The sequence below is a fragment of the Dermacentor andersoni genome, chromosome 2 (assembly GCF_023375885.2).
Source record: "Dermacentor andersoni chromosome 2, qqDerAnde1_hic_scaffold, whole genome shotgun sequence".
NCBI classification, from domain to species: Eukaryota; Metazoa; Arthropoda; class Arachnida; order Ixodida; family Ixodidae; genus Dermacentor; species Dermacentor andersoni.
Window position 1 is genome coordinate 2,467,487 of NC_092815.1, and position 13,767 is coordinate 2,481,253.

General features: G+C 47.9%; 1 protein-coding gene and 1 long non-coding RNA gene across 6 annotated transcripts in view; one reads left to right on the forward strand and one right to left on the reverse strand.

The window, feature by feature from the left end:
• The window catches only part of LOC126543059 (parathyroid hormone/parathyroid hormone-related peptide receptor-like), a 1,023,923-nt gene that overhangs the window by 467,453 nt on the left and 542,703 nt on the right, over positions 1-13,767 (reverse strand). The window lies entirely within an intron of this gene.
• LOC140215901 (uncharacterized) lies at positions 5,458-6,784 on the forward strand. The gene is made up of 3 exons (XR_011892494.1): positions 5,458-5,555; positions 6,384-6,495; positions 6,708-6,784. It is a non-coding gene; the product is annotated as an uncharacterized lncRNA (long non-coding RNA).

Genomic DNA, 13,767 nt, shown 5'->3' on the forward strand with positions numbered 1-13,767 from the left:
AGCGCCTTTATCTTGAAGAGACTCCAATTTTGTTATAAGTATGCTTGGCACGGGTTCCAAATCAAAGAGGCGTAATCCAACTGCGAGCGCACTAATGTCGTGTGTGCTAAAATCTTAGTGTCTGCATTAGCTAAAGGCAGATTGCGTCTGAGAAATCCTAGTGTTTTAGAAGCCTTGTTAATGACCGCATCTATGTGAATGCTCCATGAAAGGTCGGATGCTAAATGGATCCCTAAATATTTTATAACAGGTACCGATTCTGCAGTCATGCTGTTTAGAGTGTAATGGCAAGGTTAGGAGTAAATTTTTGTGGTAAATGTCACGACTTTTGTTTTCGCGGTATTAATTTCCATTTGCCATTGCGTGCACCAATTGTTAATCTTGTCTAAGTCCGATTGTAACTGGAGTGAATCAGAAGGCTCATTAATTTGCCTGTATATCACGCAATCATCTGCAAACAATCTGACCGTAGAACTCAGGTTATTGCTTATGTCATTAATATAAAACTAAGAATAAGATAGGTCCGAGTAAACACCCTTGTGGTACTCCAGATTTAACGCGGGAGAGGGTTGAGGAATGACCATTAACAAAGACTGATTGGTAGCGATTGGGCAAAAAATTTTTCATCCAAAAGAATAACCTTCGAATTAATGTTTAGATTGTCAATTTTTTTATTAGACATTTGTGTGGAACTTTATCGAACGCTTTGCGGAAATCTACAAGTACGGCGTCTATTTTAGAGTGAGCACGAGCAGCGCAATGAAGGTCAGTAATTAATTCGAACAGTTGTGCTTCGCAAGATCGACCGTGGAGGAAGCCGTGCTGATCCGCACAAAAGAAGTTATGCTTCGCCAGATAGCTCATGATGGCCGATAAGATTATGTGCCCTAGTAATTTGCAGCTGATGTTGGTTAGCGAAATTGGTCTGTAATTTGACGGGTTAGAGGCATCACCAGATGTGAAAACGGGTATGACACGCGCAATTTTCCAGTCGTTTGGGACACACCCCGTATCTATAGATTGCTGAAAAATTGCGGCTAAGATGGGGCATATTACTGGATTTGCTATATTTAGCAATTTAGGACATATTCCATCGGAGCCGGGTGCCGAATTAGTAGGTGAGACGGTCTATGGCAGAATATACACCTTCTGGCGTGACAGTTACGTCAGGCATAGTTGAGTGCAGCGTTGGAAATTGAAGGTCAGTAGGTAAGGGGCTCTCATGAGTGAACACTGAGCAGAAAAATTGATTAAATTCCTCTGCTACTTCAAGGGAAGTAAGAAGATTACCTTCTTTATTTATGAGGAGTTTGAACTGTGTGGGAGTTCCTTCGGTCTACCGGGGCGCAGTCGTTGCTGTGCCTAAGGCTCCGGACTTAGGGCTCATTCACACCGGCGACTGACAGTGGTCGCGCGACCAAGTTGGTCGCAAAGCGACCAGTCGCAAATGGTCGCAAACGGTCGCCTTTCTTGAAAAGCGACCATTTTGGGCCAGTCGCTCTCTGCGCGATTTTTCAGTCGCGCGACCGTGGTCGCAATACTGATAAACCAATAAGCGGCGCACCGGAAGTGATCTTTCGTGTGTCTACATCCGGCCTCCTCCGGCGTCGCGTTCAAATTCCGCGTAGATTCCGAGAGTTCTCGCTGAGAACGATAATCTCCGGGATTGCGACTTGCGGGTCGCGCTCAGCCGGGCTTGCCGGTGTGAGCATCAGTCGCCTTCGGTCGCTTTTTGATTGCGAGTCGCAAATGGTCACGCGACCTCCTCAAGTCGCCGGTGTGAATGTGCCCTTATTCGCCATTGCGAGGAAACCCCCTCCCAAATGCCTGCCCCTCGACCGCGCGCCGTTTTCCCGGGCGCCGCGACCGCGTCCCGCGACGTCATGCTACGTGGCCCTGCGATTGGGTCGTGGGGGCGTGACGTAGGGAAGAAGCCCCGACTGGGGACGATCGCCGTGCGCGGGGGAGTCGTGCCGCGACAGGGACGAGCGCCGGTCACGAGAGGCAAGCTGCAAGGTACGTGAGCGACCAGCTATTTGTGTCCCCAACGCCCCGGCCTGGGGATGTTCACGTGCTTTGTCAGCTTGCGTAAGTGTGGCTTGTTGAGTGGCTCTGCGTTCCGCCCTTGCGGTAGTCGCAGGTGCTCAGTGCGTCACATTTTGCGTGTCCGAACCGTCGCAGACCATTGTCGGTGACGGAAAGCGCTAGGTAGCGTTTGCGAACGCATTTCGGCCCGCGCGCGCAAACCATTGTTCGACGCGGCGTGTAACCCGCCTTCCTCGCCATCGGGAACCGCGGGCGCCGAGTGTACTCCGTGTGTTTGGGTGCAGTCTGGTACCTGTTGGCCATTTGTGATCAATAAACACCCTAACTGTCCTGGACGCCTTGTGTTCCTGGGAGAGCGCCCATGCGTACGGCCAGAGCCGGCCAGGTCTTTCGGCTCGGTGCTCGAACCTGCGGTGGGTCTATCGCCGTACGCCGTCGTGCCGCGTCGTGAGGCTCCACTTCTCGGGGGCCACTTGGCGACGCCGTGCGCGGAGACGTACAGTGAGCCCACAACTGTAACTTAGATTAACAACCCGACAAAATTTTTGAGGATTGTTTTTGAACATGTGTAAAAGGTCACTGTTACAAAACTTGACCTTCGCTGATTCAATTTCACTTTTGCACAGTTGCGCATGTGTGCGGTAGTTGTTCCAGTGTTCCAGTCGTGTTCAGATCCTGTCAGTTTAGCTTTTGCGTAGAAGCGTTTCCTTTTGTTTATGCATCGTTTCACGTGCGTTGTGAACCATGTGCTTTCTGTAGATGTCGCAATGGTGACCTTAGGCACGTGTTTATTTTTCAGCAGAGTTAGTTTATCACGAATTAGGAGCCAGTTCTCATTTGCATCCCGCATATTCAAAGAGTGGAAAATATCTGTAGAGAATAATGACAGTTCATTAACGAGAGCGCCAACATTTGCTCTGGTATAATCAAATATAACTTGTTTTTGTTTTTCTGATTTATTCCTGACTACTGTAAAATCGCACTGCAGTATCATGTGGTCACTGACACCATCTAATACGCGTACAGATGTCTTCTCCGGTTGCGTTGTCAGCGCACGATTTAAGAGCGAGTGACCATGCGTAGGTGTGGAAACTATTTGGTGCAGACTGAAAAGTGTTAGCACATCCAGAACATTCTAGCATACGCTTTCTCGTGCCGTGGAGGGGCCCGCATGTCTTCCAATCAATATTCGGATAATTGAAGTCACCGGCCAGGAATACTGGTGCGCGTCGAAATTTGTTCTGAATATGAGTTAAAGATTCATTCAGGTGTTCAGGAAATTCCTCGGGTGAATCAGGTGGGCGATAATACACCCCAACGGCACAATCTACAGACGGTGACAGATGTAACGCAATCCACAAAATTTCCAGGTACGATCCCGTATCAACAACATACGCTTGCAAGCTTTTCTTTACGGCGATTATTACCCCACCACCGCGTGAAGTAATGCGGTCTTTCCTAAATAATGAAAACTGGCTGGACAAGGATAGTTCAGAATTATTAACATCGGGAGATAACCAAGTCTCTGATCCTAACACCAGGTCAGCTGAGCATGCCTCTACATAAGAACAGAAATTATCTTGCTTTGGAAGGAGGCTACGGAAATTTGTCACCAAAATTGACAACGCTGAATTTATCCCTTTATTTTGTAGTCAGTTGTCCTGAGTGGCCGCGTCACCTTCATGGGGAGCAGTCGTTTCTTTTATACCGTTTTTCGAAAAAGCAGCCCCATCTGTAGAGTGGCGTTTGGGAAGAGCTCTCACTTCTCTATTGGTGGAGTTGAATGAATACAGGGTACCATTAAGAAGGAGTTTATCAAAGAAGAGTTTTTATTGCTCACCAGGATGTCTGGTCTTTCGAGAAAAGTCTCTAAGCTGCTTCCAAATAATTTGCGTCTTAGGTGAAAGGTCCTCTTCAATTCAAACGGAAGCAGATTTAAGATCTTTCAGTTTATGGGCCTTTTTGAGAATGCAGATCTTATCTTTGAAATTTAAGAATTTCACAATTACCGGGCGGGTGTTGTTCTCCCTTCGTTCTCCTATTCTATGGGCTCACTCGATTTCGCCAATTGAGATTCCCAAGTTCTTGGTTACAAACTTTCTTTCCATGTTTCCGTTGTCTGCTTAGCAATGCCTTTGAATATCAAGTTATTTCTACGCATTCTATTATTGAGGTCATCAACAAGTTTGCTAGACTGTCTTGTTTGAGTTGTTCCTATGCTTTGAAGCCTGTCTTGCGATTCCGTCAGCATCGAGCCCAAGGTTTTGACTTCCTTAGAGATGTTAGTGACAGCGCCCGAGCTTTCGTCTAGCCTAGATAAGCGCCGTTTGATTTCTGTCACGCTCAGTTGAACATCTTTGATTTTTCCAAGAACTTCTTCTTGAAAATTTTCACTGGCTAACCTCATTTCTTTAATTGCAGCGAGAACTTGGTCAAATTTATCTGGGCCGGGAGTTGTCTCAACGTCACCAGCCCAGATAAGCAGGAGCCATATACACGACACAGCCAAAGCCAGTCGAGCGCCTACGCATATCCTAGTCGCAGGGCAGCCTGGACGAAACCATAGTGGTGAAAACGACGCAGTATCCCTCCCAAATGGCACAAAACAACCTATTCGGACGCGGAATGTCAAATTATCAACATACATCACAACAGAATTGACAGCTGAGAAAACTACAGTTGGGATTTGCGGCCAAGAGGTTTTTTTTACAGAAGCTATGTATTTGCGTCGCACTCACCAAAGGGTGAAGAACAGAAGTGTGAATAGGAGCAAGGTTCGGGCGCAAATCCCACTCAGCAGCTGATTTTCGGTCTTTTTAGAGCGATTCCGGCAGCAACGTTACTAGACTAGCTTGAGTTTTCAAACTCGGCGCCGTTGCGCGGAACCGCCACCCGCCCGCGCCTTCGTGGCGCTGCAGTCGCGCCCGACTTCACTTCCTCACTAGCCGGCCAGGCCCCGCACACTCTCAAGTTCAACAAATGGCCACAGAGGGCGAAAAAATCGACCGCGCGGCGCTGCTAAAGAAACAGGCATAGTACACCAATTAAAAATAGTCCCCCTTGAGCACATTATCTCCCGCTAGAGGCGCCGTAGTAAGCGCAATTTTAACCTACAAACTTTCTTCAACAGTAAACGAAGCGTTTTTATTGCATGATAAAGACTACAAAATTATAATTCCTAATTTTATATTGTACTTTTCATTACCAGCTTTGTTGTTTTTTGTCATTTTAAACGCAAAATAGCGTTCAGCATCATCGACCTCCCACGTGACCTCTGGCCTGGATTTAAAATTTTTACCGGTATGTTCGCGTGCACGGTAGGTACGGATTCCTTGGTTCGTACATTGGTTGGCTATTTTGTGCTAACACCAGCTTATTGCGCTTCGATATCTCGCGTTATTTAACTTGGGGTGTAATCCTGAAAGCTAGGTTTCAGTCGTGAGCCATGTGGAACACGTCTGCATCGAAATGGGAGCCGGGTCCTGCTGCGACTGGGGACAGCAATACCGGTGAGTCGTTTAACATCACTGCTTCAATCGCTATGTAATTTATTCGTCTCGTTAACTTACAGGCGGAGGTAAGTTAACGAACTAGATGCTGCATTACATAAGGGCCGTCAGGACCCTCCGTTGCTGTTTCCGAAATGAACTTTCAGTTGCGAGGCCATCATTATACACACATTCACGAAAGAGAAACGATATCGGAACGCGCATCACATTTTTCATCTCGTTGTAGCCGTAGCCATAGTGACTGAGTTGCCCTATCAATATATTTTTTTTCGAGTCCGTCGGCAACTTCTTTCGTTCACATAACCGAATAACATTTTGATAAACTGAAGCTAAAGTACTGAATTTAATGTATTAAACAGTTGCACACATGATAATTCACCCATATTTCGTGCCTGTTGGTTCCAAATGTTCTTGCTGTTCCGTTTGGATTACCTCAGGACATCTATTTTTGCAGTAGTGAAGCGGTGCATCCCCTTCATGCACAAAAAGAATGCATCATTTCTAATAGCTTCATGTCTTTCATCTATTTGCTTGTGAAATCAGCAGTGTGATCACTTCTAGTGTATAAACGAACGCACAAATGTTCTCATTTCTGATCTTAATAATACTTGGGCTGTTGACATGCATTGTAGTTACGCAGACATCAACTTTACGGAGAGTAACCGTATTTATTTACCGTGCTGCTTAAGCACCCTAGAACAAACAGTGTACATTTTCATGTGTTCTGTAGTCACAAACTATTGCAACGTATATGTCGCACCTTTTCGCATTTTATATTGCGAAATTATGCTTATTCAATTTCTAATGCAGTAAAAATTTCTGTTCCAGACATGCAGTAATGAGGATGGCACCAGTATAAAGCAACACACTCCATGCACTAAACAGAAGCTGCTGCCTGCTACAACAAGGTCATTGTGTGGACTTTGGCAGCTACTACAAGGTAAACAACACCTGGTTCAGAAATAAATATGCTTGATATATGCTGTATTGGCTTGCTAGTCTTGAGATACATGTCATTTGTTTGTAGCAGATGATATGAACATTTGTTCATGTTTACAGTTCAGCATAATTAGTTCGAACATAAAAGAAAACACTACATGAGTTTGGATAATTTCTGCTGCATCTCATGTGCCATTGTTCTGCCCCCAACAGAGTCTGTGCCAAGTACATCTTGGTCATCACGGGAGCCCCCATCTACACCAACAGGAAGGGGCTGGAGCTGAATTCACAAGACCACGAACAAAGAAGCCATTCCAGAATTATTTGGATGAGATATCAAGTCTACGGACGACTGTTTCAAGAGTGAAAAGAGCCTACGTCATCATTCCACCAGCACGAATATTGGCCGAGTCATCTAGGTACCTCAACAACAAAAATTATTTTTCTTCAGATGTACCTGCAACCTCTAAACAAGCACAGACGACGCTGGCTAAGAGTGTTCTGTCAGCTTGCCCTTCCTTAGTGAGCTTCCTGGCCTTGCCAATTCTTGCCAAGTATAATTTTGTTTCAATAAATGCAAGCTTTTTCATTCCACACTTTGGTTAGAGATCATTCCTATTCCTCATACAAACATTAAAGGTCAACCGATTCTTTGCTCATACTTAATGCCAATCACTGTCTAGTAGCATAACATATGTGTTGCAGTTCTTTCTAGTGTATGTTACCATGTGCAATTCCTCTCCTGAAATAGCTGATGCGGCATTGGCGTGTCTTGCATTAACCTTTACACTGTGTGCTATGTAGCATTTAACTTTTGTTAATGTTCTTGGCTTTCAGTGCTTGCAAGGTAGAGTGGCTTCGTTCTTGAATGCAAGCTTTCTCATTCCCATATTGAATTCCTAGTCTCATTCAGATTGCTATTCTTGCTCGACAGCCTGTGTTCTTGTGCAAGCTACATTGAAGTGATTGATTGCAGAATCTGGTTTCGGCGCTTACCGACTTGGTACTTGTCACCGTTTTACGTTTCTCATATGTGGGAGCCTGGTCAGTTGCATTGGGAAACAGTCTCTTGAGGCAAGCACCTGCTCCTACAGTCCGCACAGTGACATAGACTGCGAATTTACACGCACCGTGGTTGGTGCTCCCCGTTCCGTCCTTTCCTGCTGCTTCCGTGCGCAAATTTTGCTTGTGGCCTTCCTCGGCCATGATTTGGCGTCAACGGAGACTCTCATACATAATTACATGGTTCTAAGTATATGAAGTTGATATCCACATGTGTGGAAAGGCCTGCAAAAGTGACTGCAATATAGTGATGTCCACAAAACCGACCATGCACATATATAGAGAATGTGGGGGACCAAGTGTGGGTTACACATTAGTGGCATGCAAAAGAACAAAAAGAAACACGCAGGTTGGAAAGGTGGTAACGCTAAAATGCCGGGCACTCCATGTCGCTGTTGGCTGTGGCAGCAGATGCTTGCATCACCCGATTGCTTCGCAATGCAAGTTGCTCATATTCAACGCCGACTGTCGGTGCAAACACGTGGGACACACTGTCCAATCTGCTTGCGCTGTTGGTTGTTGCTTGTTACCAGTCTGCAGTGTGCGACTAAGGCAAGCACTATGCCTACAGTCGGACGGTTCAATGTGCCGCAAGCAACCCGTGTGCGTGTATGCTCACTGTTGTCATGTAGATCGTAGCCAATGCATAGCGCCAATGTATAGATTGAGCGTTATGTTAGAGTATGCTGAAGTGATTTGATTGCATAATCTTGTTTCAACGTTGTCCCATTTGGTCATGGTTGCCGTGTTGCATTTCTGGGATGTGGCAGCCTGTTCAGTTGTATTGGCCAACGGCCTCTCGAGGTAAGCACCTGCTCCTGCATTCCACACAGTGACACAAACTCCCTGTTTACATGTACTGTGATTGGTGCTCCCTGTTTGTCCTTTCTTGCTGCAGCCGTGGGTAAAGTGTGCTTGTGGCCTTCTTTGGCCATGATTTGGCGTGAACAGAGACTATCATACATGATTACATGGTTTGAAGTGTATGAAGTTGATATCCACATGGGTGGAAAGGCCTGTAAAAGTGGCCGCGAAATGGCGATTCCCACAAAACAGACCACATCCATATTGAGAGCAGGTGGGGCACCAAGTGTGAGCGACACATTAGTGGCCATCGAAAGAACAAAAAGAAACGTGCATGTAGGAAAGGAGGTAACGCTAGGATGCCGGGTAGTTCATGTCGCTGTGTTGGCTATGGCAGCAGGTGCCTGCGTCACCCGATTGACTTGCAGTGCAAGTTACGGTGACTGTCAGTGCAAACAGGTGGGGCACTGTCCAATCTGCTTGTGCTGCTGGTTGTCACTCGTTACTAGACCACCATGTGCGACGTAGGCAAGCACTATGCCTGAAGTCGGATAGCTGAATGTGCTGTATGCAACTTGTAGTGCGTGAATGGCGACTGTTGTCATGCGGATCTTAGCCAATGTACAGTGTATTGTCTGAACCTTATGCGGTGATTGAATGCAGAGTCTAATTCGATAATGGTCGCCGTGTTATGTTTCTTCGATGTGGCGACCTGGTTAGCTGCATGGGCAACAGTCTCCCGAGGTAACCATCTGCTCCTGCAGTCCACACAGCGACAAAGACTCCCAATTTACATGCACCGTAATTGGTGCTCTCCCCATTCGACATTTCTTGCTGCAGCCGCCGGCAAATTATGCTTGTGGGCCTTCATCAGCCGTGATGTGGCGTGAGCGGAGACAGCACACGTTATTACATGGTCCGAAGTTGATAGCCACATGGGTGGAAAGGCCTGCAAAAGTGGCTGCAAAATGGTGATGCCCACATTGAGAATGTGGGGCACCAATGAGTTACACATTAGCGGCCCCCGAAAGAACAAAAAGAAACGTGCAGGTTGGGAAGGCGGGAACGCTAAAATGCCGTTTAGTCCATGTCGCTGTGTTGGTTGCGGCAGCAGATGCCTTGCGTCACCCGATTGCTTCGCAATGCAAGTTACGGCGACTGTCGATGCAAATAGCTGGTGCACTGCCCAATTTGCTTGCGCTACTGATTGTCGCTCGTTACCAGATCGCCATGTGCGGCGACGAAAGTGAGCAGTTTACGAGCTCGCGTTAATTGTTTCAGCGCATTTCGACATGCAAATTTTATTTCTGATCTTGTATGAGAAGGTGCACTGCTTTTCTTCTGCCAATAAAGTCGCACGTCCTGTTCACTCACTTGTGGCTTGTTTGTAGGGGCGTCAGTAGAGGCTCTTCAGTCTCCTGGCCATTAAAACGCGGCAGCTGAGGCGTGCCGCAAAGCCAGCGAGGCGAGCACGGCGCGTACCCAGCGTACGCCACCGGTATAAAGCGGCCATATTGAATATTGTACTAAAAAAAAGGACATTTCCGCCTACTTAAAGTCCCGCCTACTGTTTAAGTAGCGCCATCTGTCGGGCGCCCCACTAAGTTCCATGCGCTACCACTTCTTATTTTCGAACCACTGTGGAAGGTACAGATTCCCTTCTCGAAAGTTGTTCTTTATTCTATGAGCCGGCTACGCGGCCGGGCCGGATCAAGCATTCGTTGCAGCCTTGGTGTATTCTGTGGTTCGTTGTTGACCGCGAATTTCAGCAAGCATGTCATCCGCGAAGCTAGCCTTCGCCGAGTTTGTTAAGAATATAAGCAGACGATGCCGACGTGCTGCGTACCTGGCTGCATAGGCGGCTATAGGAACGCTACCAGCAATGCGACGCTTTGCTCGGCGTTGAACAGAGCGATTCCTCGTGCCGACCGGGAACTCTCTGCGAAATCCACGGCACGCGCTCGTGCCGCTGCTCCCGCTTTCGTAGTCGTTGTCTTCCACAGATGACTCCGTTGCCGTTCATCATTTCAGCGTAGAATTTCAATTCTGTCGTCGTAATGGGGAGGCCGCGTTTACGGGTGTATGAGCCATTGCTTAAGGGAGAATGGAGGAAGGAAATCAACTTTATTCAAGGTCCTGCAGGCCAGAAGAGCTTTGGGCTCTCATGGAGTGGGCTTCTCCCACGACGGAACCGGGAGGTTGAGTTTCCTGGCAGCGTCGTGGACCTGCTGGACGACCCAGAGTTGGGGAGCGAGTTCTTCGATCGCTCCGCATTGCTTCTTCAAACTTGCGCTTGTCCGGTTCGGAGTTTATGTGAGCTTGCGATCACGGCCAGAGTTACTGGTAGACGTTAAGGGATGTATTGCAATTGGTGCAATAAGACTTGTCGTAGAGCTCAGGCATGTAGTGGTGTAGTCTGTTTTGCGTGGAATATGTGACTGTCTGTAGCATTGTGACTGTAACCGCTTGAGCTCGAGTGAGCGTGCTATACTCTCTACGTTGTAGGTATTAGTGTTTAGTGAGTTCATGGTATGTAGTGGGGGCGTCCTTGTTCTCCGAGTCGTTGGGTGAAGCCGCGCGGTCTGTAAGCGCGCGCGCATCCTCGTGTGCCGCCTGGATAAGGTTGGGGACGTCGCCGAGCTTCGGTCCTAAGTGTGCCGGGAACCAGTATATGACGTGGTTATTAATCTATTTCTTTGTGACAATTCTGAGAGCCTTCGCGCAGACCGTGCCCTTTTGTAAAGCTCTGATAGCGGCTATGGGAGTCGCTGTTGTTGTGAGAAAGATTGTCGTCGGTGAGAGCAACTTGTTCGCCCGTTCAGGCTTCCTTGCAATTACCGTGGCTGCATGTCTTGTGGATCCGCGGCCATCCACAACCGCCACTGCGAAAGCTTTGTTTCCCGCGTATGCTGCCGCGTCCACAAAAGCTGACCTTTCGCGGTTCGCCAAGGCTTGGTTAAAGAGGAATTGTCCTCTCGCTTGTCGTCTGCCCCTGCTGTTTTCGGGGTGTAAGTTTCTGGGTATAGGTCGGACCGTGATCTCGGCGCGGATAGCCCGTGGGAGGACCATGAGCCACTCATTGTCTTAAGTAACGGACAGATTTAATTTTGAAGAAATTTAATTTCGAAGAATCACAAGCGGCAAATGGCGGGCGACGGCTGCTAACCACGCCGCCGGTAAACTTGAGACATCGAACGCAAGCGACAACGGCGGACTGCGGGCATACCGTCAGTGACGTCGTTCTCTCCGTCGCAGCCGATTGTGTGTGTAACCTCATAATTGAGAAATACTTTAATGAACCCTCGGGATTAACCCAGTGATAAACACAGGGCCACACGTTTCAGCTTCTCTGGTTAACCATATTCACGGAGTGAAACAGCCGACGCTTTTTTTATTTTTTGTGGCTTGTGTGTTGGAAGAGTGACCACATCTTTCTTTTTGTAGCGCGTCTTTGGCGTGGTGAGACGCTTCGGTGGGAATGAAGATCATCCTACAATCGCGCACTTTGGCCAGACCTTCAGGCTCCTGAGCTAAACTGCGCGAAACGTTAAGACGACAGGAAGAAACACACGTCATTTAGAAACGCAGCTTCTGCGCTTCGCTGTATGCGTTTCTTCCTTTCGCTCAGTTTACCCTTTTTTCAGTATGAGCCAAATGGCCCGATAAATCTTATTGCTGTAGGAGGATACCGCTTTCTCATGGTATCACTAATTCGGACAGGGGAGAACGCCAGCGAGCGTGAAACACGCGCAAACTGCCCGTACGCACGAACTCAAGGCTGCGGCGAGGCGTCTGTAGCTTCGCTGACGAACTCGATGCAACGGCGCTGCCATCTGGCGGCTGTCACAGAAGTGGCGACAGCGGCTGTAAGCGCGCGGGCGGAGAGTTTGACAACTGAAGCTAGTCCAGTAACGTTGTCCGGAAGGGGGTGCCGCCACTGGCAGCGATGGCGCTTGCGCTGTAGACTGTTTAACACATGCGATGAGTTGATGAACGGGCGGTGTACTGATAATCCGGCAGCGTTCCTAGTGAACACGTGGCGGAGGGTAGCTGCCACGAACGGACGGCAGCCAGCATATCCGCGTAGGAGACAAAAACGAAATAACCAGAGGATATCACAGGGCTTTCACAGCAGAAACCGAAAACACACACGTATTGTTTGCTGTATTTTTCTATGCACCATATATGCAGGAGAATCGACTAAGAGAAGTACCGTCCTGGTAATTTATTCAGTTTCATTTGTGCAGTTTAATTCGCTTTGCTTGTTTCCCACACTCCCACGGGTGCTTGAAGAAATTTTATTATATTATTTGTGCCTGTGTGTTGAAGTTAACTCTTATGTTGTCCGTGTCTTTGTTCTTGTGCCCCCATGTGTTTGACCCAATCCTAATACACGTTTTACGCAGATGAAATTGCCACAAACAGCTTCACGTCGGATAAACACGTTAGAAGCATCAATGACGAAAGCAATATGAGCAATGAGGTAATGACCTCCTAAATTGAAACCCGTGAAGCAAGGTAAATCATTACAGCAAATGACTAAGTAGCTAAAGAAGAGAGAGAGATCAACTTTATAGTTAGACCAGGCTTGTTGAGCCCAAAGGTGGCTGGCCTCCTCAGTACAGGTAGCCTGGCTCGCTGCCGCCGCCCGAGCTCTGTTCACGAACCGTAGCTGGTTGTCAGGGTGTTGCGTCACCAGCAGAGCCTCCCACTGGTCTTCCAATTCCTCTGGATCGGCTTCTTTCTGCATGGTTATCGCCGGGTGGTGATGATGACGGTGGTACTTCTCGATTATTCCTGCACCCCAGCATTATATGGCTCAAGGTGTTGGGCGTGTCCGGCGGGCACAACTTGCAGTCTCGCCCGTAGGTGCCCGGATACATGGCGTGCAGCAGTGTTCCATGCGGGTAGGTTCCAGCCTGGAGTCTCCTGCTGGTTACAGCTTGTTCCCTACTCATATCTTATGCGCAGGTGGGTAGCAACGCCTCTGCTTCCTGTAGTGCGCCAAGATATCCGAGTCATCATCATCATCATCAGCCTGGTTACGCCCACTGCAGGGCAAAGGCCTCTCCCACACTTCTCCAACTACCCCGGTCATGTACTAATTCTGGCCATGTTGTCCCTGCAAACTTCTTAATGTCATCCGCCCACCTAACTTTCTGCCGCCCCGTGCTACGCTTCCCTTCTCTTGGAATCCAGTCCGTGAACCTTAATGACCATGGGTAATCTTCCCTTCTCATTACATGCTCTGACCATGCCCATTTCTTTTTGTTGATTTTAACTAAGATGTCATTTCAACTAAGATGTTTTATGGTTTTCTTAACCTTAGGCGCTGGAAGGCACGCGAAGACCACTTGTGCAAATAAGTTATGTGGCCAGGGGGAGACAAACTGAGATGATAATTATC